A 26,408-nucleotide genomic window follows, 5' to 3' on the forward strand; every position below is an offset into this window, starting at 1 on the left:
GTTAAAAAGTCAATTATGTGCCATTTCTGAATGCAAGCTCTTAGAAACAGCAGATTTGGACAGAGACATGGCTAAATTCAGCCACACCATGTATATGTAATTTCAAGCAACTGTGTAACTGTGAAATATGTCTTTTATTATCAAATATAGAATGTGTGCAATCTGACAGAGGAGTGTCCTATCTGCAAGCCATAAAATGACATCCCTCTGACTCACAGTTCATTCCCCAATCAAATGATAAATGGAAGTTTGACCAATTAGAAGCTGAGAGAGAGGTAGGGTCAGTGATGCTAGAACACACCCACATTCTAAACACATAAAAGCAGACAGACAGGACAGATAGGGACCTTCAATTCCATCTTCAGCGGGACGCTCTGCCGGAAAAATCCATACTTTACCTCCATCAAACCTCCAGAGAGCCAAACTAGAGACTTCAATCTATCCAGAACTAGAGACCCAGACCAGAGAACCAGAGAGAGCTGACCCAGATCACTGTGAAGTGCAGAGACCAGAGGCGAGTTTAAAACCCTGACCAGATCCGTGATGAGGCCCATTTAATTCAAGAATATAGTGTGAGTACATAGTAAAACTGTGCAGATCCAATCTCTTAGTTAAAATAATATAATTCAATCCATTTTTAACCTAAGTAGAACTGCAGCTTAGCCATTGTGTTATCCTGCCATCATTTTTAAAGCTGAAAAAGTGTGCGTTTAAAATTTCAAATCTGAAAAACGACCTTTATTCAATCGTTCATATCTCCGCAACCGTTTGTGCTAGAGACTTGCAGTAACTTACATTTTGAAGCTGAGATCCTAGGCTTTCCTAGGACCCCAAACCGATAGAGATAGTCCTTGTGGTTCCTCTGTAATAGCGCTCGGCGCATCCGCAAATTTTACCGCGATTTGCAAATTTCTTCACATGTAAAAACTGCTGCTGCTTGTCTTCCAATTGCCAGAAATTCGTTTAACCTGCTAACTATCCCTGCATCATTGCTAGTGTGAGCCTGGACTAATATTAACTAGATACCACTCACCCTGAACCTCTGAAAGGGAATTAAAAGTATTTTAGCATATTTTTCAATTCATTGCCAGCACATATCAAAGCAATTTGGGCCTGTGTTTTCAAAACTCCTATCTGTTTTCTGTAAGCTTGCTGGGATTGAACTGAATCACATTTGATTGCATTTCTGAGAACTGTGTGCTTCCTTCCATTTCCTTGCATTGCATCAAGGGGGGGAGGGGATTGCCAGAGAAAAGTGATTACCTTGTTTGTTGAAATCATATCAAGTTGTTTTCTATACTGCATTTCATTCATTCAACCTTGCATTTCCTTGAACCTTATAAAGCATTCTCTACCACATTATACTTCTGTACCTATTTACCAGTGTGCTACCTTATCCATTTCATGTCAACTCATTAGTGATCATAAAGAAGTGTGCTAGTGCCAGATTCTCCATTGTTAATCTTTATCATATCAGATTAAGTGTGATATTCAATTATTAATTTATTATAAAGTGTGATATATATATATATATATATTTTAATTTATCAAATAAACCTTTTAAACTTGCAAAACAGAACTACTTCTTGGCTCAGTGGGGTCAGGGGGATTCCAAGAGAGGGGTGTTATATAGGGGTAGTCATCCAGAACGCATGAACTGGACATAAAGATATATCAATAAGGGTTTTCATTCAGTATTCTAGACTAGGCGTTAACTTAGCTGTAGTGCTGAATTGAATCCTCTTACAGGTGGGCCCAGTCATGTAACCAGCAGTTGACTCAATGTTTTATTCCTGGAGCTGGTCTACAGTTCTTAAGTAGAGGCTTGTAAGGTGTAAAAACTGGAGATGGGTGGAGCAACTAAGTGGCAGTGCACTACCTTGCAACTCTCTTCCCTTATCACCTCACTCGTGAATTGAAGACACACCATAGATGCATGAATGGTAGGTTGGTTCATCAAACCAAAGATGTGTAACAGATTAACTTGCAACACCTTTATGAATGTGAATTCATAAGTTATGCTACTTTATGGCATGTTTACTGTGATCAGCACTAAGATGCCTACATTGCACTTTCATTTTCATAGTGAACAATTCATGTAGAGAGAGAAGACCATAATGCTCTTCTTTCAGATTTCGGGTGAAAGAATGCCTTTTGTCTAATAATATGACATATCCCTTGTATATTAGCCTCATATGATTGGAGAAAGTGTGTGAAGGATTGTATGTAGCGTAAGTAAGATGAGCAAATTGTAGTTTCCATCGGTGGCAACTAAGTATCTCAGTTTGTGAAGTAATTGTGTTTTGCATAGTACATTTTCAAGATACTAGGACTGAATGAAACCTGAGCTAATTGTGTAGACAATAGTGTCAATTTGTTTTGCATCCTAACAAGTCTTGATAAGAGATGCATATATGATGTGAAACGTATGCACCAACTATGTGTTTTACAAAGTTGTATCTATAGAAAATGAAGTAAGGACATATAAGTAATACCCTTTATATCACCTTTGTGGAAGTTTTTGAATGCAGCTTTAAATAAGTCTTATGTTGGAATGCTGCTGATCAATGCTAGCTAGGTTATGATGCCGTCACATGTTCTTTTTTATTTTTGGTATTTCAAGGATTCTGCTATCTTACAAGGGAAAGTGAATTTCAACTGGTAATTTGTCAGTGAACATTTCTTCTCCAGAGAAGTGGTTTGTGAATTGTACTCAGAAGTTATGGCTAGAGTATGCCAGGTATAATTACTGTCTTGTGGCATTTCAGGAAGAATACACCAAGTAAATAGTTTCTGAGTGATTATGAAGTTAAGTGAAGAAGATGAATTCATAGTGGCTAAGTTGGTAAGGCCTTATAGTTTGCTTTTCAGCTGTTCTGCACTAAGCCATCAAATGTCTTTGCCTCTTTTATATAGGTATGGCCTTGCAAACCATATGGTTTATGCATATCTTTCTCTTAATATGTGGATGCTTTATCATTAATTGTCAGGTTATGAAAGAAATGGTTGGTGTATAAGACAAGCTCACTTTTCATTTAGGTTTATTATCCAAAAAATGAACTGTTCCAACCACAGATATATTAAAATTCAACAAACTCAGTGCCCACATAGTGAAACTCTACTTTGCTCATGTTATTTACGCTATATGCGCTGCTCAATACTATCCTACGTTACTCAAGCACTTAGAGAAGAGGTCTACATGGACATTCTTTTAGTCTGTAATATTTCCAATCAATTTTAATTGTTGCATTATGTAGCTTAGCCATGTGCAGTCTGTTCACTAACAATGTATGTGAAATTCAGTCTAACATTTGATAACATATTTGAAAATAGATTCCATCACTGTATTTTATGTAGAACAGCATGGGTACTATAATGTTCTGCACTAATGCATGTATGACTCTAACCTGTGCGGTAGACAAATCCAAATGTTTGTAGAAATGTGTAAATAATAATTAGCAATCCCAGGGACTGTATCTCTCCTGCCCTAAAATCTCTCCAGTGGCTCCCGTTTTCTGCATGGATCAACTTCAAATCCCTCTGCATCATCCATAAGGCTGTCTGGGGACTGGGAGCACGCTATCTACAACCTGCTCTCACCAAATACTCTCCCTCCACATCTCTCTGATCCTCTGGCTCCAACACTCTTCGCTAAGCAGCAAGTGATTGACCAATGTCTTTCCTTCGCTGGCTCCCTCCTCTGAAACAGCCTCCGCCTTCCTCTACGTCGTTAGCCGAATCGCCTACATTATCACAAGCTCCTCAAGGCTTTCCTCTTCTTCTCCTCATTCCTCCTCTCCCTCCCGTGCTAAGCCCCAAAGCCACTGAGATTGGTGGCCTAGGCCCCTATGTGTCCTACTGGGTCCTGACCTTCTGCCAATTGCCTTCGAGCTCCACCCTACCCCTGCACTTGCCTTTGGGCACTCACTGTCCTCTGATGTCTCCCAGGTGTACACTCATTGTACTGGCAGGAAACCTCTCTCCTTCCAAGTGGTCCCTGTCTTGCACTTACCTGTTGCCCTGCAACTTGCTCTCTGGGACTTCCCCCCTCTGTTGAACCTCTAGCACTTACCCCCTGCCTTGTCCCTTCTCTGTGTCTGCACTTGCATGTTCTGAATGTTCACAAGTCCTAGTAGGACTGCCTCTGCCCTTTGTTTATCATTGTTAATTCAGTCCATTATATAGTTTTGTTCTTTTGTTCCCTCTCCTTTGTCCTGTGGGTGCTTTGAGACACAATCAATTGATGTATAAGTGTAGTACAAATGCACAATAAAATAGATATAAATAAATAATTGGTAGTTTCACAATTTGTTTAGAAATTGTGTTCTTTGGAAGGGAAGTACCCCATTTGGGTTTTATGATATGTATCCACATACGTTGTTACACAATGGACAGATATAAGCAGATGTAAAATGAATAGTGGTGCATAGTAATTTGTATCATTAAATAAGCAGTATACCTCTACCCTTGACAAATATTGCAGCTGTTTTTATGCTTCGAAGTTGGATATGAAGCTCTTCACTATGACCCTATGTGTCAGATTTGTGGACGATTTTGTACATGGCCTTTAAATATAACAAGTGTTATGATGGAGTGCAGCTGATGAATATATCTTGGTTTTGATGTTGGCAAATATAATTTTTCTTATTTGTGGTAATTCATAGATTCTGAAATCTGACATGGAAAATGTATTTCAATTTGTAAGTTTCCAGTGAACATTTCTTCTCTTTAGAAGTGGTTTGGGATTTGTACTCTGAAGTCATGTTTACAGTATAACAGATATTACTGAAGAAATATTCTCTTAAATGGGGGCATGGGTATTATTGATGAGGGTCGCTAGGGTAGCTTTCTGGGGCTTCCCAGGGCACGGGCCAATTCAAACTTTAGTGAGAGTGGGGATGGGCAGCGGAGGGAGGACATCCATGTTGATATGTTTTGTTGAGTAGCAATAGTAGTGAGTAGTTTGTATGTGGAATGCCGGATAGCAGGTCAGGCCATTGGCCTTATGATGCCTGAACAGGTACAAATGGGTGAGGGGCTTCTCTTTGCATGTCTTTTGACGAGGACGCCAAAGGAGGACTAATTAAATGGGTGATGGGAGGAGCAAGTGTGTGGCAGGACCCTGTCATAAAACCAACAATCTACTCAATGTTTTGTGCCTGGAGCTGACCTACAGTCATCAAGTAGAGGCATGTAAGGTGTAAAAACTGGAAAAGGGTGGAGCAACTGATTGGCAGTGCGTTACCTTCCAGCTCTCCTCCCGGATCACGTTCCTCATGAATTGAGGACACACCAGAGATTAGTGAGTGGTAGGTTGCTACATCAAACCAAAGATATGTAACAGATTATCTTGCAACACCTTTATGTATGTAAATTAACAATGTATGCTATTGTATGCCATGATTATTGTGCTCAGGCATAAAATGGCCACATTTCATTCATGTTCAGTTTATAGAGATGAATGAATAAAGAGGGAGAAGATCATGTGCCCTTCTTTTAAATTGCTGGTGAAGGAATGCCTTTGTCCAATAGGCTGAAATACCCCTTATTATACATTAGCTGTATATGATAGGAGAATGTGTATGGAGGATTTCATGTAGCAGTAAAGTAGAGTTTGAATGGATGGTAGTAGGTTTTTCAGCTTGTGATGCATTTGTGGTTTGGTTAGTACAGTACATTTTTAAGATGTTAAGCCTGAATGGAACTTGAGCTAATTGTATAGGTCATAGTGACCATTTGTTTTACTACCTTAGAGTTCATGATAAGGGATGCACATATGAAGTGAAAGATAAGCACCCATTATGGGAATGGCAGGTCATACCTATAGAAAAAGAAGCAAGGACATTTGATATGGGAAATGTATTTTTCGCATACATGACTACTGTATGACGTGCTACTGCTTGAACCCTCTTAAGAAAACACTGATAATATCTATGGAAAACTATACTTTCTAAGTAATACCTATAAACTGTAATAAATTACAAATCTAAATATACTGCATACATTTAACATAAAGAACATTTTATATTATATATTGAAAATATAAAAGAACACAATAACTTACCTTTTTTTTTTCTTTACAGCTTTTTTCTGAGATAACCTCAAGAAAGCAACACCAACATGCCAGAAGGAAGAATGTTGTGCTGGGAAGTAACATTTTATAACATATATATTTTTTTTAATTAGTGTTCTCAAATCTGTGTATACAAACACTGCAGATAATACAACAATACCTCTTATCAATGATACTTTTGAATATCTGCAATTTCAAATAGGAGATGTGCCAACTGAATAAATGATTGGAACCCAGAATGGGTTTAGTGATACTAATTAACTGAAAAATATATCAAATATGTTAGGAGCTAGTAAAAAACAAAGATCGGAATGTCTGGTGCGGCCGAAACAGAGAATTTCATTGGAGTTTCCTGCAGCAGAGGAGCAGTCTTTCTTCTATTGCACTCACTCACTCCTGCTAAAGACCCGCCTACTTAATCATCTTGTAGAGCAGAGTGTATCAGAGTGTCTGTTGGGCTCTACACAGATGATTTTGTCAGAGTTTACTGCAGCAGAGGAGCAGTATTTCTTCCATTGCACTCACTCTCTCCTGCTAATGCCCGCCTACTTAACCATCTTGTAGAACAAAGTGTATCAGAGTGTCTGGTGTCCTGTGCCCGGAGCATGGGCTGGGGCTGGCCAGACGGGACATATCAAGCCTCTGCCTCCCGAGAGCAGTGATGGGAAAGAAAGAGAGCAAGTAGAAGTAAGTTGGGTTGTCAATGTGATTCCAGCACCCTATAATGAATGGTTTGGTCTGCTTGACTGATTGAACATTGTAGCTTATCATTATTTTGTGTGGTCTGGTGGTCCTGCTTGTTCTTTGGTCAAGTATTATAGAAATGATTTCATATGCCAAATGGAGGTGCAATCCTGACTACAATGGGTGTGGCCGAATGGGTTGCAGTGGGAAGATGCCGGCTACGTTCTAACCGTTCTCGGTCCAGTGCGGATGGAGAGACTGATCTAAGGATGGCGCTCAAAGACTCAGAGAGTCCACACCTGTCTGTCTTGTGGCCTGACCACCCAATAGGGACATTGGCCAGGGAGGGTGTGACCCATAAATCACTGTCTCTTATTCAATCACCATGTAACTGTCCACAGAGGACTGCCAGGCTGGGGAGGCAACAACTTGTTTGTCAAATCTACCAACCTGAGCAAAATAACTAATAATTATCCTCTACACCCTACTGTGAGTAAGGGGGTGACCATAGACCTATATGCACCTTTGGCAGAGGAACTTTTCAATTTGCTCTTCATTTAGCTTCTCCAGTGATAATGCATAGGAGCACACTACCTCCTCCTTCAGTCATTTGCTGTCCAATCTACCTGCTGTAGGTGATGAGGTGGAGGAATTGGCTGATGCATGCAGCTTGGTTTTGCAAAGCCCAGGTGCAAGCTGCTCACCTGAGGCTATGTTTTCTATTTTGGAAACACTCTTGACTGACTTGACTCATAAATACGAGGCTACAGCTGAGAAACTGTATGATGTTTGGGACAGGTTTGAAAAACTTGCCCATTCCCTTAACGATCTATTGAAAACCTTTTACCCAGTGACAAGAGGAGTAGCATCAATAGGAAAACAAGTAAAGAGCATCCTCAACCTTCTGCAAAAAGACAGTGCTGATGACCAAGGTGTGAATTCAGTCATTTTGGAGGTGGAATCTGTAACAGCAGCAACAGTCAGCAGTGGTGCTGATGCCTGGTACAAATGGCCTAAGAAAAGGCCTGTGTAAAAATATGTGAAACAGGCTTTGATGTACAAGCAGTTAGCAGATACAAAAAGGAAAACACCAGAAATTGGGGCATCTGCATCCAAACTGAAGTATGGGCAGCCTGAGGTGTGTATACATCATAGGGGAAAATGGGAATGGGAAATTACAGTCCACAAAACTCACGACTGTGCAACTCACTCAATGTCAAGGGTGGAGCAGATAGATGATGGAGCAGCCAACAATGGAGTTGACCAGCCACAAGAGAATGCACTTGGGATTATGTATTGTCTCAATCAGGCTTCAGTAGTTGCAGGGGTGGTGATGGATGATACAACATGTAACCCGAAGGGCTATTTGAATCCAACCCAGCTGTAGAGAAGGAAATAGTAACTGGTGTCATGACACAGTTGGACTTGGGGAACTGTGAGTTGGGACATTCTGTTGCAAATAAACACCCAACTGCAACCAAAGTGAAACCACCACATTTTAAGAGCCTATTCTGTAGGGGCAATAGCTCCTTTTTGAATCACTCTAGAGCTTTGGCCTTACTGCATGCCATTCTGCTCCTTCGCTCTACAATTAGCTTAGATTTTAAGATTGTGGATGTGTGTGAGGACTATTCTTATGTCACATCTATTACACACTTGTTTTGATGAGGACATTCTGCCCTTTTTTATGTTATCTCAGGAAGCTGTCTATAAATTTGGTCATGAATACTCGATCATCAAATCGGTGACACCCCTAGGTTTAAAATACCCTAATGCTGTGGTTGGGCATCTGCCTGTGCCCATCCAGTGGGGGTGGCAGACAAAGGTACACAGGGTTTGCCAGCTCCATGTGTGAGTCAGGCACAGTTAACCAAAGGGTGTCCGGAAGCACTAAAACAGGGAAATGGGGTGGATTAATCTCATTGGGCATGGATGGAGTCTTTGGTAAAGTCAAAGGGGCTGTCACACTCTTAGCTATGCCCCCAGTCCACTCACCTGATGATGATCTGGAACACCATGGGCCATAACCATTTATTCCAGGGAGACAGCCTTTTAAAATATTTGGATGGGCTTAATGTGGTATTGCTACAGGAAACCTGGCTAATAGAGCCATTGGTGGAAGATGGCTGGAATATTCTCATTAAAGCAGAGAGCAAAGGGCCGTAAGGATGCCCTAAAGCAGACTTGGCTTTGGGAGTTAAGCAAGCAAAGGGAATTGTGGAGATACCTGTATTAACTCCTAATATCTTTGTGGTCAAAGTGACCCCATTGCTGAGTACGAATCCATCCGGTCCACAGGAGTTGCTGTGGATAAATGTTTATGTTTCACCCTATGTAAAGGAAGTTGTGGCCACTATGAGGGAAATGGTGGTCTTGTTCGGTGGACTTGATAAGGTGGGATCTGCAATACTGTGTGGAGACTTTAATGCTAGGATCCCCCTGCCATTAAGGTAGGTTGTGGGTTAACCAGATTCCAACAACCCTCTGGGATGGGTGGAATGCTGTGATAGGGCCACTCAATGGGGGATGGGTTGGGCTTGCTTGCTGTCCACGTGTGGGTGTAGTGCCATTAATGAGGCACAACAATCTTATAACCCTCCTAATTTCACCAGGGCGGGAAAAGAGGGTAGCAGCATATTGGACTATATGTTTGTTGCCAACCTCCCTGCCATCGTGGAGGACATGTGTGTCTATCAGTGACCATTATCTAATCTTGGAATGCTTAAGGTTGCAGCCGGCCTTCACGAAGGAAGGCGTGACCAGCCAACTCAGCGTTGATACAGGGCAGAGTCGGATCTCATGGAGTGACTGTAGTCTGGACCAAGCGGTGAGGTTGGCGAGTGTGATCTTGAATGGGTCCAGTGATGAGGCTGTGATGTCCGGGGGAATGAATCCAGAATGGGTAATGTCCATGTTCGAGGTTAAACTGAAGGAGATCATGGTTGTGCAGTAAGACCCATTTGGGCCAAAAGTAAGACGGCCCTGAGAAGTAAGCACTGTCATCAGCACCACTATGACCATGTAATCAGGGATGGTAAGAGAAAGTTTAGGGGGGAACTACGCAAGTTAGCAGCAACTGAGCATCAGCCAGTAGTACACAGTGAGAAGGTCAGAAGGGCTAAAGATGCATATTGTAAATGGGTAAAGCGGCAACAATACATCATGTACTGTCACAGATGGCAGGAGTTGGTGCTGGTGACAAAGAACAAAGACAACAATGCCTACTGGAATACTGTTAATGGCAGGGACTCTAACATCAGTGATGTAAATGAGATAATTGAGGCATGGTGGGTAAACCATACTGAGTTGTCCTTGGGGGGAGCCGTGATGGACTTTAACAGTGAGCAGCAGGCAGAGCAAAATTGGGTATATGAGTTGGCCCGTGACGACATTGAGGTGATCATTAGATGCAGCAAGGCCTCGAGGGCCCCTGTGGCATATGTAGTAAAGTCATTAAGGGCGACCCTTCGGTATGAGCTTCTGCCCGGCACTTACTCTTCAGCATCGAAGCCTTGCAGAGCATATGGCCATTGTGTCAGGATAACATCATCGTGCCTGTCCAAAAAAAGGGCATGCACGATGATCCTAAGAATTATCATATGCTGACAATGCTGGACACTCCCGCAAATATTTTTTGCTACAATTCTTTTAGATGAAGTGGTGAGCTTGGAGGAATCAATTGATATAATACCCCTGTTTCAAATGGGGTTTCAGAAGAAGTCCAGCACTAGTATCAACATGCTGGCATTAACCACCATGATGCAACAAGCGTGGATGGTGAGGAATGTCCCAGCCTATGTCACATTCATTGATCACAGTGCAGCTTTTGACACCATTGATCACAACAGGATGTGGAGTAAATTGCAGAAGCTGGGCAACTGGCAAAGCCTGCTTAAGATGATGGTACTTTTGTACTGTCACACTAAGGTGAAGGTCAGGGTGGACCAACATGGAAGATGCACTGTATGGATCACAACATCTAAAGGCTTGAAACAGGGCTGTACCCTGGCCCGATTTTCTTTAATCTATACACAGCAGATTTGGGGGCGCCCTGTATTCATTCTGCGGCTATTCTTCCAAAGCTCGGCGCCAGACAACTCGAATGGCTAGGTTATGCTGATGACCTGGCCATTCTGGACTTGATTGACACCTGGAGGGATTCAAACTACCTTAAATAAACTCAAGAATTAACCTGATGATAACTCGTTGGTCATAAACATTTCCAAGACCAAGATTATGGTGTTAGATCCTCCGAGGAAAAAGCAGAAATTCAAATCTGCCTGGGAATTGGCAGGAAAAAAATTGGAGGTGGTAACGTCCGATAAATACTTGGGCATCCATCTGGACTCAAGGTTGAATGGTACAGTCCAGTTGGATTATTTGAGATCAAAAAGTAGTGCCATTACGGGGGAGACCACTTGTTTGCACAGAGGGGGGAGGTCACTCGGTGGGCTCTGTTTTGCATTTATATCAAGTTAAGGTGATCTATTCAATTGTATCATGGCCACTAACCAATACCAAGGAATTGCCTAAGTTGGAAAGAGCTTGTTGCATCATCCAACTCTGACAGCTTTTGAAATGATCCTGTTGGAGTTTAATCTCCTGTCTATTGACCAGAAGATGGCCTTGGGATGTCTAACCCTATTTTGGGAAATATCCAGTCCACCGGTTATTGTTATTAAATCTAACCCTGGGGGCATATAAAACACGAGAAAAACTAATGCTGGACAGTAAGCTTGCTAGAATATGTGCAATAACTGGGAAATGGCTAAGGAAGGTGCCAGCTAATGTAGTGTGAACCCCTTTGCGGCACTATAAGTCAATTCTGAAAGTTATTATTGTGGAGCAGGGCTCTGAGCAGGCTTTAGCGAATTTAGGATCTGAGAACAGTGCTGCAGAGTTTGTGCTCTATATTCAACAAAGAACTAGCCCCTCAACATACATACTGGAATGTATGAGTAACCATTTGATTTGATTTGGGACTATCTAGATGTAGAAAGGGTAATGCAGTTAGAACAGGGGAAACTGAGGGAGACTGGCATTTGATTCCGAGATCAGAAAGGCAATGTCGTTTATGTGGTCAAAGTGTATTGGAGTCACCTTCAATGTGAAGCACAGGCGGCTCTACATTTAGAGGTTCGTCTTGCTATTGGATGGGGACAGAACCTGCCCTAGGACAGGCAGGGGACACACTTTTGATGGGAAAATATTGTGCCTGCATTGTTTTGTTTTTTTCAGTTTGTTTTGGAAAGAAATTGTAAAGATTATTAAAGTTTTATTATGATGGGAGAGTTGATGGGAGTCTCTTCTGTCAAGTTTTAGAAGGATGCTTTAACAATGCTGTAATTGGTATAGTGATGTTTGAAAGTCATTTGTGAAAAGATGAATAAACTAGATCACAAAAAACAAAAAAAAGAAAAGATTTTAGAAGAAAATAAAGAAAATCTGCTATCAATTTGAAACAGAGGAATACAGATATGTATATAGGAGAATGTACTTCTCCTGAGTTTTTACAAATCTTCAGAGACATATGAAACCAAAATCTAGATATGTTGTAAAGCATTTTTGCAAAAAGAAAAAAAGTAGAAATAATAACTAAAAAAAACTTTTCATATGAAAAGTAAATTATTCATTTTTGCATTGTTGTTGGTTCAACTTTATTCGGCCAGAAAGTCCATCAAAGTGCATGCTAATAAAATAGAATAAAATAAACAATTCTAATACATGATTAAAATTAACACAACAAAAAAGAAACTGCAAGGCCGTGCAAAAGGCTGCACCCTTCGAGAGTGCCACCAGACAGTTCTTTTGGCCCATGGTGCCTCAGGCCCAAGGAAGTCTAATTAGCCCCTGAGAGGGGACCGTTACTAGAGGGGGTTTCTGTGGGGCGCACAGGCACAGGCATAATGGGTGCACTGACTTTGATGCCACATTTCCTTGTCTGCCAGTGGCCATTACATTTTTCCAAAATGTCCCTTGCCATAAAGGCATCCAAGAACACCAGTTTGACAGTATCCGTTTTGGCATGGAGTTTTGACAGTCTAGTGCACTCCAGCAAAGAACACCTAGACACAAATCCACAATCCCCAACAGCACGCAGCCAGTGAAGACATTTGGTGCAAAGGGGGCGTCCCTTGGTTCTCTTCTGTCAGGCGATAGTTTTGGGACACCATGGAGAAGCACCATGGAACTACTACAGCCTTCAGGTGTCTTGTACCCCGATAGAGGTCTCTCCAGACAGGGCATTAGAGCACTTACCGTATCCCCACTAGACACATGTTTCCCTGGGGTCTCCCCACGGGGTTCTGCAAAGATGGCTGCGTGGCCCCCGGGACCAAGGACCCAATGGGCTACCTCTGTGGGGGATGGACTGGGGGAAGAACCACCACTGATCGGCTCCTTGTCGGTGGTAGAGTCCTGACCTTGGGAGCCGGGGACGGACAGCTATACAAAGAATGAGTCCCTTTGGAAGTCTCTAATTTAAGTCCCTCTGACCCCCCTGGGCCAACCCCATCTGAACCCTCAGCACCTCTCCCTGCACCACCTTCCCCCGTGACCCCCAAAACCCCCCGATTAAGAGTAGTAGAAGGTTTTTGATCTCAGCCATCTAAGTGAGCAGGAGGTGACAGGGACAGCTTGACAGTTTTGCAGGTTCAAAGGAAGATGGGGCAGATGGACAATGGTCTCCTTTGTGGGTGTGTTTGGTAGCCCAAAGACGGCTAGAACCGAGGAAGGAACTGGCTCCTGAGGGGACATCAGGCATGGACTCACTCATAATGCTGGTCACAATGCTGAGCTTCTCTCCCCCGCCCAGACCATCTGAGTCTTCGCCCCCGGAATCCATAGACATCGGCACAGAAGAGAGAGGGGAGTGTATTTGGGGGTGTGCTTCAGCTTCAGGAGGGAACAATGGCAACTGCAGGACTGTGGAGCCAGGGTTTGGTCCAGAAGATGGGCCAGGAGGGGTCAGACCCAGAGGAGGATCCAAAGGTGGGGCCAGCAACACATTTGCTCCAGTCAGCTTTGAAATGCCAGAGGAAATCATCTCACAGCTGTTAGCCAGGGTGTACAGGAGAATGGCTATGTCTGCCCAGTCAAGACATCCTCCAGAGGTTAACAGATTAACAGGGGGCACAGGTTCATCCAGAAAGTGGGTTGTCGGGCCAGATATGGGGAGAGAAGTTGAAACAAGGCCACAAGGGATCCCATAGGGCTGAAGTGGGGCTGGAGGTGCAGAGTAACTTGAATGAGGAGTTCACAGAGTCTCCCTCTTTGACACACGCAGCAGCCGAATACAGTTGGGCAGGAGCTCCATTCATGCAGAGGCTCTCAATACAAACTCCCATTCCATGCGTGGCTCCCAGCGTGCCCCCCGGGGCTTTGGTCGACATGCCACCCCTTAGTCTTGTGCCCATAATTGGCTTTCGTTGCGCCACTGGGGACGGGGGGGCCTTTAGATTAGATAAAAGTGTGGATGTGGAGAGGTAGAGGGGAGAAAAAGGGGAGGAGATGTCTTCTCCTGCCGTAGGTCCACAGGCAGCATCCTGGGGGTGCCAACCATCATATGGCCTTTGTAGAAAAAGGCCTTCAAACAGTTCCAGGAACAAAAAGGGGACTAACCTCCCCACACCACGTATGTTGTTTGTGCTGCCACACTGAGCATTGTACGCCTTGGGCACCTGTATGCAGAGTTCCAAAGTTCCCACATCCCAACACTGTCTGGCAATGTCAGCCTCACCTCATGGTCCATGTTTAGGCTCAGTCATGTCCTCAAACCCTCACGGTCCACAGGGTGTGCAATGTCCTCCCTCTGTTTTGGGCTGGACTGTCTTGGCGTCTTTTGCGCCTCTCCCTCCATGCGCCGAACTCCATACGGGTATGCAACACATGTGCCCTTGCTCCCCTCGGGCTTCCGGCCCAGTGGGTAGATGCAGTTGAATATTTAAGGAGGGGGCGTGGCCCTGCTGGGCGGGTGAAAGTGGACAAAAATGGGCCGCAACACTTGTGCCCTTACTCCCCGCGGGCTTCCGGCCCTGCGTGTAGATGCAATAAAATATGTAAAGAGGGGGCATGGCCTCCCCTCCACAGGTACGTTGGCCCTTCTGGGTGACTGAATGTGGAGAAAAACGGCCGCAACACCCATGCCCTTGCTCCCCGCGGGCTTTTTGTATTGATTAAACTTAAGAAATTACTTAAGGTGACTACACCATTCATTAGAAATATAGAAACAGTTCATGTACTTACACATGATACATTTTGTGACATGTTTGGTGGTGAGTGGAAACATACTTCTCATACAGAAAGGTTTTTTAATGAGGAGAGTTACATTCAAGGAAAGAATGTGCCCCTTACTATTGAGAAGAGTGGAAGTAGAAATGGAAAGTGTAGGTCAGTCTAGAATAAATCCTAAAAAGCAACATGTGGTATGGACATGCATTTTTCTGTGTCTTAAAGAAATGTTTGCACGTTTTGCACAAAAATAATAATGTTCAGAGACAGATCAAGATGCTTCAAAGAATAAGAAGTTCATGAAAAAACAGGACTTCTGGGTCACTCTGTCTTGATTAAAGTAGATGTGAGAGTCAGTTTCATCATATACGGATGCTTGCTGCACATCATACTAAAATCAGATACTTTTTAGTTGAACTGGATAAGTACAAAACACCAAGGATATCTCTTGCACTTTTAAATCAAACACTTGAGACTGGAACTGTAGGAAGGACAGTGCAAATGATAAATATCATGCATTTAAAATAGTATGTGTACGTAGATGAGACACTTACAGAAAGTGGAAATGATGATCCTATGCTTCCAAAGGATCTGATTTTTCAACAGTATAAAAAAGTAATGCAATGTTTGAGTTGTCTTCTACTGAAAACCCTGACATTGTTTGTGTATCTACTCGACACACTTTTTACCTTCTCGACACACTTTTTCCCCAAGTACAAGAAATAATTTTATCTGTAATTTTTGTAGAAGAACGATTTGCCACAAGTAAGGAACTTTATGTTTGTAAACACTGTGTTAGGTTTTAGACTCAAACAAGTATTCCTCCAAGAAGTTAACAACATGGTAATGCCTGATATCCCTATTGTGCTTAAACAAATTAATATGTTTGAAGTGATTTCATTGCAAACTGTTCATCCTTTCCAAGTTATTGTTAGATTACAAGCAAAGATGTTAAACCTGCCTAAAAAATCATTAGTGCAAGGTGTGAGAGGGAAAGTTGTACATTTACCTCTCAATTTGTAAGAAAATGTCAACACTCTAGGAGTGATATGATATGATTATACGATAGGTAATTTATAACGCGCTTCAGAGCTCGAGGTTTCTAAGCACACCGTGGGATCGAACCTGTGGTGCTCTGTGTCATCTTGCTTCCAAGGCAAGCACGTTGTCCCTGAGCTATCCTCCAGAGTGAAGTGTGACATTGCAGATTCTTTGTTTGTTTTATTAAATGGTGTTTCCACTAAAGATAAGAACATTTGGCAACAGCTTATAGATATTGGAAAGGTGAAAAACATATTGGTGTTTCTAATGGAGCACAATGATTTATACAAAGGCGGTCTGACTGTACGAGAAGTATCTATGCTTGATGCTTGGGCAACAAACAAAAGCAATGAAGGTCAGTCCAATGTCTATCTGCTGTAGAAGAGAATAGTTTGTATGAAACTAACACTATTCATCCTCTACTCTCACCTATCAGTGTCTTTGAAAATATATTAGAAGCTTGTTGTTTCCCTGTGCTTTTTCATAGTGGTAATACAGGCAGATTGGATGATCAGAGGTTCCAATCTCTTCTTCAGAATATCGTTATGTAAGAATGTATTCTAAAGATTCCCGATTCCGCCCTAATGTTGAATATAGTTTTCACTTATTGTATTAAAGTGAATTTTCAACATTATGTTATGCTGTTGCTCATACACTTCAGACAGGAACTAGATTTCAAAATCTTTCTGCATGTGAGATGCTCCAACTGGTGAAAGAAAATAAATGCGTTTTAGAAGGTAAACTTGCCAATATTCTTCCTACAATCAGAGGAACTAAGGAATATTGGTATAGTAGACACTCCAAGGTTAGATGTGTGATCAGAAACTTGAGCCCTCCAACGTGGTTTGCGACTTTAAGTTTCTCTGAGTATGGTTGGCATGATTTTGCAGAGTGGATTTGTGAAAGTAATCCACAGAAAGAAGACATACAACACAGGAGAATTGTTTTCCATGGACCCTGTACGTGTATTACACACAGATTTCTAGCCATGTTACACTTTATATGTAAAAGATAAAATGGTCCACTAGGCAATGTATGAACATTTCTTTTGGAGGAAAGCATACCAGGCATGCAGGTCTCCACATGCTATTTTGTTTTAAAGATGCTCCTCAGTTTGGGAAAGACAGTGATGGCTGTACAATGTAGTTCATAGAAAAATATGTTACTTGTTCCATTTCTGCTCAGCATGTGAATGCTGATATATATGTAACAAGGTGGAAATATTTCAAAAGCACTCATGTGGAAAGTGCTGTCAGAGAAAATACTAAAGTAAAGATAAATACTACACTCAGCACAGATTTGGCTTTGCTAGACCAGAGATACCAGTTGGTTCAGTGAATCGTTTGATATCATCTGTTCGACATCATGTTACTGGTAAGTCACCAAGAAATGTCTATCATTTAAAAAGAGACAAGGAATGCCAATTCATTAATTATAATCCTATAATTGCTCAGCTTTGGAATACAAATACTCATGTAAAGAATATTATTGATGATACAGCAACTGTTGCTCGTTATGTTACAGCATATATGACACAAGTTGAAAAGAGCAAAGCAGCTGATGTATGGACAGATTTATCAGTAGACAAAAGTCTTAGTCAGAAACCTCCATGCTTTGGTCTGAAGATGCTCTCACATAGAGAATGTGGTATCTACGAAGCTGCAGATTGGCTAACTAGTTTGCCTCTGTATGGACGTAGCATTAATGTACTTTGGCTAGGTCTTGGCCCAGCTAGTACTACAAATTGGGTACTGAAACCTTTGAGTGAAATTCAGCAGCTAGCTGAAACAGTACCTGATGGTACAGAGATTATGAAAACTAACTTTATTGATAAATATTATCAAAATCGATCTGTAGAGCTGGAGGTTCTTTATTTATATGAAGTAGCACAATGCTCCTAATATGAAAATATTGAAGCAAACATTGACAGAGGATTGTTTAAAGTACATGAATGTACTTGCCGTCTCGTGAAACATGAGCAGGCAAGTCTCATTAACCACCACATGAAAACTGTCTTGTCAAACTGCAGAGAAAAAAATAATTATTTTATTTTTGTCTTTTGCAGTCGTTCCTCCCATGGCGTGCAGAGAGTGATTTGCTTGGAAGTTTTGAAACTTTTGAAGAATGTTTTTTTTTCAAAAAAATGCTTAATTACATATCCAAAATTTGAGCACTACCTGGAGAAAGAACTATGTAAACAAGAACTTTTGGCAGCTGAATTGGCAAAAAGGACTCCTGAAGAAAGTCAAGATTCTGCAGCAGGAAATTAAATTTGTGCTTGGTGAGCAAGGTATTCAAACTGATGTTGAGCTTCCCATGGAAGATGTTGAAAGTGCAATGCAACAAACTAAAGTTGAAGATTCAAATTATGATGAAATAGTTAGTAAATTTAATATTGAGCAAAAGTAATTGTGTTATAAAGTTATAGATAGTTTCTTACATGGTTGAAAGCATGACAAGCATGAATGCTCTTTTGTCTGGTACAAACATGTATTGTTGTATATTAGTGGACACGCAGGAACAGGTACATCTTATTTTTAATTCATGCAATAAGAGCTTTGATGCAAAATGTATCTGCTTGCATTTAGTCATGTATTGTAACTGCTCCAACAGGTTTAGCGGCATTCAATGTATGAGGTGTTACTTTACATCTAATGTTGATGCTACCAGTGCAGCATGGAAACGAACTAGAGTATTGAACATTTGTGTCAAGTGCAGCACAAGAAGTAGGAAAAGTTTTAAGGACATTAAATACCTTGATTGTAGGTGAAGTGAGCATGGTTTCTAACTTGATGCTAGCTTTCATTCACTTGTGAATGCAAGAGGTTTTGAAGACTGAATACAGCGTTTTGTTTGAAGGTAAAGCTGTACTTGTTTTTGGAGACTTGTTACAATTAATTTCTGTGAAAGGTCAACAAGATTTCAAAATGCTGCAATCTAAGGATAGTCAGAGAACTATAGGAAGTATTGTACATTGTAATCTTCGGAATTGTTTTGAATTCAAGGAACTTACCATTAATATGAGGCAATCTGCAAACATGCTTGATAAGATTTGTATAGGTGTTCTTGATATTGATATTGATATTTTATTTCTATTGCGCTCGTACACAAGTGTTTCAAAGCACGACAAGGAAAGAGAGGGGAAGAGGGGAGAACAAAACAGCGCTCTTACTAGGCCCAGTGACATTGAGAATGTGCAAGTGCATGGGAGAGGAGAAGTGGAAAAGTGCATGGAAGGGGGAGAAGTGGAAAGTGCGAAGCAGAGGAGAAACAGATAAGTAATAATAAATAAATACATAACAAAGGCAACAAACAGTGGTTGTGTAGCCAGCAATTTGCAAGTGCTAGGTTTAAGGCACCAGACAGGGTAGGAAAGTGCAGGAAAAAAAAGGGGGGTTGTATGGGTACAGATACAGACCCCAGTGCAAGGGGTGTCCGAAGGTAGTGCGGGCAGGTGGCAGGGTGAGCAGGTACCTGGGCCCGGAGGACAGAGGGTGTCCAGGTGCATGGTTCCAATAGAGAACAGATCAGCAGGGGAGAGGGGGAGCGAAGGCAGAAGAAAAGAGGAAGTTCTTGAGGTGCTTGCGGAGCCGGAGATGGTTCTCCTTAATTTTTAGAGTGGCAGGGAGGCTGTTCCATAGGGAGGCCTCAGCCAAAGACAGAGATCTACCCCCAGCTTGTTTCTTTGAAAATAAACTGACCCTGAGGAAGTTAGAGGTAGAGGAGGGAAGAGCTCGAGAGCGGAGGTATTTGCGGAGGGATAGCTGAAGGTATTTTGGACCCAGGCCCCAAAAAGCCTTGTGGAGAATGCAGAGGGTTTGGAATGTAATCCTTGCATCCACCTGGAGCCAATGGAGAGATTTCAGAGCTGGAGAGATATGATCCCAGGGCTTGAGGCCCAGGACAAGTCTTGCAGTCCTTTTCCGGATTAGTTGCAGAGGGCGGAGAGTAGAGGCTGGTAGATTTAGAAAGAATCTGATACAATAGTCCAACCTAGAGAGAACCAGAGCTTGGGATACCATGAGCTTCTGGGGGAAGGAGAGAAAAGGCAGAGTACCTCTGAGGAGGTGCAGTAGGAAGTTTGACTTTTTAGAGACCTCAGATATGTGGGCGGAGAAGGAAAGTGTGGAGTCAAAGATGACCCTGAGGTTCTTAGCCTCACAGGTGAGGGTAGGAGGAGGGCCAAGGGAAGCCAGCCAGAGAGTGAGAGGAAATGATGGTGAGGGTGTGCCAATGAGGAGGATCTCTGTCTTGCTGGCATTCAGACAAAGATCATTGGTGGCACACCAATCTTGAATGACAATTAGGCAACCAGAGATGAGAGTGGAAGAGGAGGTGACAGAGGGCAGCCTAAAACTGAGTTAAGTGTTGTCAGCGTAGCACTGGAAATTTGAGCAGAAAATGGCAATGCAGTGGGCGAGAGTTGCCAGGTATTGGTAGAAAAGCCAGGGCGAGAGGTTAGATCCCTGGGGAACATCACAGGTAGGGAGGAAGATAGACAATAGGAAGGACCCAAGTTGAACCTCGGAGGGTCAATCAGAGAGGAAAGAGGTCAGCCAGGCCAGAGCCTGATCAGTGATACCCAGGTTTTCATGGAGACGGTTGAGCAGGATGGTATGGTTGACTGTGTCGAAGGCAGAAGAGAGATCAAGGAGGATGAGGACAGAGAGAATGTTAGAGTCAAAGTTGGAGAGAAGATCTTCACGGATGTTCAGGAGAGCAGTTTCCGTGATTCTGGCAGCTCTGAAGCCAGACTGGTGGTTATGGAGCAGCCAACAGAATTGGAATAAAGGTTAAGCTGAGAGATGGCCAACTTTTCCAGGAGTTTGCCCAGAAAGGGAGTAATGGAAATTGGGAGATAGTTAGCTGGACAAGAAGGATTAGCTGTGGGTTTCTTGAGAAGAGGATGCACAAGGGAGTGCTTCAGAGAGGAGGGGAAGGATCCTGAGGCAAAGGATTAATTGCATAAATCAGCAAGGACCAGAGTGAGGGTATCAATGTGGTCCTTGGTGGATTTAGAACAACAGGGATTAACCTGTTTTGACAAGGCTTTCATAGATCGGACTTGTCTAGCGACCTCGTCAGGGGAGAAAATAGGAAAGGACGAGAAGGATGGTGGGGGGGTGGATAAAGGAGGGTCAGTAAGCACAGATGGAGAGGTGAGAGGAGGGGTGGGCGTAGACAGGGTGGACAGGATGTCCTGGGTTTTTTAAATAAAGTGAGAGGCCAGGGCATTACAAAGAACCTGGGAGGCAACAGGAGGGGTAGAGACTGCAGCAGGTTTGGCCAGCTCCTTGCAGATTTTAAAGAGTTCAGGTGAGTTGTTCTTGAGGAGAATGTGAAAGCAGTCTTAAAGGGAAGACTGATTTGTAACATGTTTCATCGAATTTGCAGTCCATCTGATCTCATGTTGACTCATCAGGAAAGAAAGATGTCTTTTGTTGCTTTGATGTGCACACTTGCACACTGTAACATGTTCAACTCTAGAATGCTACTGTCATAGAAGCATAATATTATGGAGATGAAATTGTGTGATGTTTTAGATGGTCCTGTTATGCCATTAGAGTGGGATAAGAGTGCACAACTTGATTAGTTCAACTAGATAATTCAATTTCTTCACAGTACAAATATTCTCAGGAGGATAGCTCTGGAGTAACGTGCTCTGCTTGGAAACAAGACGACACGGAGCAACACAGGTTCGATCCCCGGGTCTGCACTTAGAAACCTCTGGGTATTAAGCATGTTATAAATAACCTATCATATCATATCATTGAACATGTTGAAGTAAAGTTTGCTGACTCAAATTATTTGGGTGATGGTTGGAAGAAAAAGCAATTTTGACTGAGATATGTGCAATCATTTTTGATGCTATTTGTTTATTCTATTTCTGTGGGATTTTATTCAATTCTATTAAGGTTCCAATATCTTCTCTTTTACCTTTTTGCATACAAATGCAAATGATGTGTAAAATTTATGGAATAATGCTTCTGAAATAAAGTTTGATTGGTTGATTGATTGATTGCTACACTATTATACATCTCTTATGTCTATGTCTTTTGCTCAGAGCTACAATGCACGACAACATATAAGCGTTAGCGGAAAGTGGAGCAAAGTGGTCTTCCTGGTCAGATACTGCTGATACTGCTATCACTGACTGTATTCTTATACACTGCCTGGAGGGAGTCTATCTACACTGTCCACTGCAAGAAGCAGCAGGAGGCATGGTCTCTATCTGAATGATGAGAGCGGAATACCTTAAAAGTCCCCCACACCGCGGAACACGGAGCGGAAAGTGGAGCAAAGTGGTCTTCATGGATGGATACTGCTGATAATGCTATCACTGACTGTATCCTTGTAGACTGCCTGGAGGTAGTCTATCTACGCTGTCCACTGCAAGAAGCTGTGGGAGGCATGGCCTGGATCCAAATGAGTGGAGTGGAAAACTTTAAAACTCCCCTGCATTGCGGAATGTGCAGCAGAAAGTGGAGAAAAGTGGCCTGCGGGAGTCACGGGATGGAGACTCCAGAAGAAGGAGTATGTTCTGGTGATTCCCTGTAACTCTAGCCCCTCCTCACACTATAATTCTGCATTGCATTGCATCAGTGATTGCTTTTGAAACACTTATGGTATTTTATATTGAGTCTCTTGTCTCAGCTAATACCAAAGGGGTTTCGAGGGTGAGGAGGCTCAACTCTTTAAAATACTCTCTAAACACTGTCCGAGAGACCATACAAATACACAAGATCCTGTGCATTGAAGAGTCACTTTCTACCTCAACCTGAGATTCGCTCTGTATACCCAAGCTGAGATATAGACTCATTGTGGCGACTGAGGGCGAAAGTACAGGAAGCCTGGACTACTTCATAACCAAGCAAATAGTACATGTTACCAGTTGCGTTACCGCACCAAGTTTACCTGCAAGCAGACATTGGCTGGCTAGAGAGGAGGGCGCTGCCAGTTTTCAACTTCACAGATAACGAAAAGAACCTCTAGTGTGAAAGAGGTGAGGATCGAAAGTGACGACTTCTTGATCTGTTCTACCTTCCTGAGGAAAGTATGTTGCTGCTACGCACAAGGCAGCAAGTTAAAAACAAGCTCTCTGGTGAGGATCTGGCCCCACTAGAGTTTCTAGCAAAGGAGGGGCGTGATTCACCTGCAGTAGGTGCTGCGTCAAACTCTGAGATACAGACACACATGGCAAAAGGGAAGGAGCTGGAAAATAAGAAGCCCCCATCCATGAAAAAGGGATGACCTTGATCACATTGACAGCCCTGACCCCAATGAGGGTGAACTGAGGGTGAAGAGTTGTCGGAGAGATAGGAGGGCAAGCAGCCTTCAGCTGACCTAGATGTGGGTTGGAGGACATCACCTCTTAAGCCAGGATAAACAAAAAGAACTCACCTATTGTAATCGAGGGGGAGACTGAAGTTATAACTTTGGCAGGTGGGAGGCTATTAAATGGAGAAGAGCCCAAGGAAGAGCACTTTAAAAAGGATGCCACTCTAGCTTCCACACCAAAGATGTTTCCACAAAATATGAGCATGACAGAACGACGGAAAGAGCTGGAGAATGAGATATCACCCTTGATGATGGAGTCAGTATGTATGGAGGGCTGCTCTTATCTTGAATAGAACAGACCGGACTCCCCGGACTACGAAGTGTGGAGAGGAGGTGTCTTAAATAACCCCAGGTCTCCCCAATCCTCGCTACTGGTGCTATCAGATTTAGAACAACATCTGCCACTGGCTAAAAGATTAGCCAAGGATGTAGAGCAGCTCAGTACAACACAATCTCTCCAAAAAAGATTGAGCCTATGAAATGACGGGAGAACAACCCTGCCTAATGGCCCGGTAGAGCTCAAAGGAGGGGGAACCTAACTGAAACCCCAGATAAATAGGGAGGATGCTACAGGGTTTGTAATGGAGGAGGAAAATGGGGCGGAGGCAATTGAACAGTTGGTTTTATCCCCTGCTATTGCTGACCCTGCGGAGGAGGCTGAATTGGATCAGGGGATATCGTCTTTGTACTCACCAAGGAACGCAATGTCAGATTCCACAGCATCTACTATTTCCCCATCCCAACCATTCTCAAGCACCACATAATCAAGAAGGCTATCACCCCGCTTTCTCAAAGGACAGTCTGAATATGGTTTGAAGCAAAATCTGGTTATGGCCTCCCTGGCGGTAACTATGAACCCATTTATGAAATTGTATGAGAACCTGCAAGAGACCATTAAGTACCAGGTAACACTGCTGGCTTTGTCCCATACAAAGCTGATCTACTTAGAGTCATTTGTAAACGCTGTCCAAATAAGGCTCAATAAGGAAGCTGAATTGACTGCTCAATGGCAGGTGAGACTATTCAACCTAGCGAGAGGTGAACACAATGAGAGGTCAACAATGATGTCAGCTATAATGGACATAATTAAATGGCGCAGGCATCAAAAAGATACCCTGGAAAGACAAGCAGAGCCTGTCCTAGTAATGCCTAGACAAAGCTAAGCTATTAGTAATCCGAACCAGGTGGAAACTGGCCTCCGAAATGCGAGATCTGGGGAAGTGAGGCCTCAGGAAACTGGAAGGTTAGGGTGCCCTCCCGTACTTGGTACTGCTGGGTGTCAGAGGGGCATGGGGGAGGCTCAGAAACATTCTGAGTACATCGACTCAATACAGAAGTCAACGGAAACAGGGAAAGGAAAGACCATGATGAACCCCCAAGATAAAGGTACGGTGTCAGGGGCCAAACAGAAAGTCTTTGCTGTCTTCGACAGTAAAGAGAGCAGCTCCTTGGAGAAAGCAAACCTGGGGGCTCCCCAGCAACTGAAAAAGCCCTAAAACCAAGCAACTAAGGGACGTGGACGGCCATGTGGTTCAAGATCTATCTTACGAAATCACATGCTCCCCAAAGCTGATAAAGAGGGGATGAGCTGTAAGAGGATGGGACGCACAACGATCCTGGAGGAAAATGGGGAAGGGAGAATCGGCTAATAATGAAATCACAGAAGAAGACATTCAATTATTACTGAACCTCTCCACCTATTCCGAGAACTTATCTGCGGAAGAATTTGACTTAGCTAACGTGACCTTCGAGTTGGAGGCCATGGCTCCTAGAGGGATGATTCCCCAGAAGGAATGATGACCTAAGCTAAGCAATGGTTATTGTCACCCACCTTTCGAACCATGGAACAGAAGAGAAGCTCAGCCATCAATCGCAAGAGGTTGAAACAGTGGGCCGGAAACCCCCACCCAGATAGAAGGAACAAAGTTTCCCCTCTACCGTAGAAGCTGCAAACATGGGTAGGATGTTGATAAGGATTGAGCGACTGATCCCGGAACAGGATGGGTTGATATTGAACAGAGCCAATGTCCTAAAACTTTTACACTGCTCCCCAAAATTGAAGTTTATTACTCAGGAAGACATAAACATAGTACAATTTGTAGAGGAGGAGCGGATGGGTTGGGTGATGCTACATTTGTCCTCAGTCATGACAAAAAACTGCCTATTGGATGTTGCAATATACTTTCTGCCACTGTGCTTTGAGATTTTGGAGAGGAAATGTCAGGATGTCGGCTAGAGGCATACTTTCTCTCGGGAGAGGGTGTCACATATTTCCAGGAGGGAGGTAAACCATGAGAGAGAAGGGGCTAGCTTGCCTAACTTGACAAATTCCTCCATCACTGATGCGGGCCAGGGGAGAGTAGGCTTGATGGTCACTTTTGACTGCCTGAGGGAAAAGGCGATCACCCCCAAGCAAACATAAAAAAAGTGAAAAAGCCATTTCTATGGGGGAGGACTGGAATTGTCTTGCTGCTGCTCTAATACACAAGGGAAACCTGTAGATCTCTATTCAAGGAAGATGTCCATCCTCTATGATTTCCTGGAACACCAGGGATTTCAGACATTTGTTGAATGAGGGGAGTGTAGACTTAGAATCCTTGAACTTGATTTGTATGCCGGAAACCTGGTTGACCTCCAAGCCGCTTTGTGAGGGCTTTGATGTTTGCTTCTCCCCAACCCTGATAAAAAGCTGTGGAAGACCATCAGCTGGTTTCATAACGCTGGTGAGCACCCAATGGTCCTGTCCGGGGCTAGAGAAGGAAAGGAGATCCCGATGTCATTACTATTAGAACATTTTTACTAGAATCCTCTGGGAATTGGAGATGAGGCCTTGATTGACTCAGCGGTGAACACCCTAGATTCGGCTATGGAAGAACAAAATATTACATCAGTCATAATATGTGGGGACCTGAATATTAAATGCCTGGATGGGAGAGGTCTAAAGATGCATAAGGACAAACTATCTGCGAAAGCAAAGCTGTGGGTGACCAAAATGAAGGAAAGGAACTTCATAAAGGTAAATGGGACGTTGAAGGGGGATTTT

This window comes from Ambystoma mexicanum, chromosome 8 (genome assembly GCF_040938575.1).
Source record: "Ambystoma mexicanum isolate Mex_15411 chromosome 8, UKY_AmexF1_1, whole genome shotgun sequence".
NCBI lineage: Eukaryota > Metazoa > Chordata > Amphibia > Caudata > Ambystomatidae > Ambystoma > Ambystoma mexicanum.